We start from the raw sequence: 1,544 nt of genomic DNA on the forward strand, positions 1-1,544 counted from the left end.
ATCTTCAATTACAATTGCATGGCCTCATGTTAAGCTTTCAGCATCATTCATGCACAATTGTGGACCTTTTTCCAATCATTTCATGGGCATATCACACACCCATGCAAGCATGCACCAACATTTCTAAATTTGGCCAAATTTTCAAGTGTGTGAAAAGCAATGAAAACCCCTACAAATGCATTGCCCTTATGATCAGAATGAGGACCCTTTGGCCCAAGCTTTGAGTTGCTTCTTCCCTAACCTCCATTGATATGATAACCTTGAGGATTTCACTTGAAATCGAGCTTCAATTCAAATTTTGTTTTGAGATTGAAACTCCAAGGATCCAAGCCTTTTAATCATCCCTTTCATCTCCTATAAGCAAGTAGAAGCAAGCCCAAGCCAATTGAGATCTAAATCGAGCTTCATCACTGCAAATAAAAGGTGAATTTTGTGAAACTTTCTCTCTTCGATTCTATCTCAATTCTCCATCATTTCAAGTAATTTTTGGCTGGATGAAGACATACCAATGTAGGAAACAAGATTGATTTGCTTTGAGGCCAAATCGAAGCAACTTAGATTATGCACCTCAAACTTCAAGTCCACGTATCTTTCAATATACTTGGAATTGGGTGAAATTGAGGCCAGATTCGAGCTCCTGAGCATTTTTTCTTTAAAATAGTGTAATCACTTTTTATTTTAATGGTGGTTGGTGGTGGACCATTCTGGTAAGGTCCATCAGAGAAGACAACCGGAGCTAGGGCTCCGGTTATGCGTTGGTGCATCTCCTGGCCACTTGATCTGTTTAAATTGGTTTGATCTAGACCGCTCCTTGTGATTACCATCCCTATGACGCGTTGACTGAGGTGCATGGTGTGAAGAGTGCGCTTGGCCATCAGATCTGCCACCTCAATTAATGAGGGAGATCTGATGGCCCTTGTTTTTTCTCATTTTATCATATTTTCTAATTTTTCATTTAATCCTCTTATTGATTTAATTCATATAAATTTCATTTTTAATCCAAAAATTATGGGACTTTCACCAAAAATCTTTAAATATTTTTCTCTTCCATATTTTGAATTAAAATTATTTTTTGGATAAATTTTGATATTTTTCATGAATTAAATGTTTTTATGCATATTTTTAATTATTTTAAAATACTTCTGTCTTTCCAAAAATCATGAAATTTTTTGTCTACGGTCCTTTGACCTTGGTTGACCTAGGATAAATGCCTTGGCCATTTATTTTGTATTTTGAAGGGATTTGAGGTTTTGTCCATATTAAAATGCATTTTAATTCACTTTTAATTGATTAAATGTTTAAAAATTATGTTGAGCCATTTTTATTGTCTTGTGATGTTTGAATTTCTGTTTGGGCCTTGGTCATGGTTGATTTGACTTTTGTTTGATCAAAACTATTAGATTTAGGGGATTGATGAAATGTACATTTCATCTCCCAAAATGAGTGAATGATATTGATCAGATGAAATTCCTCTCATGATCAATTTGTGTTTCTTTTTCCCCTTCCCTCTTCATCTCCATCCCTATTCTTTCCCAATATTTCAT

This window comes from Lathyrus oleraceus, chromosome 1, assembly GCF_024323335.1.
Source record: "Lathyrus oleraceus cultivar Zhongwan6 chromosome 1, CAAS_Psat_ZW6_1.0, whole genome shotgun sequence".
Lineage (NCBI taxonomy): Eukaryota > Viridiplantae > Streptophyta > Magnoliopsida > Fabales > Fabaceae > Lathyrus > Lathyrus oleraceus.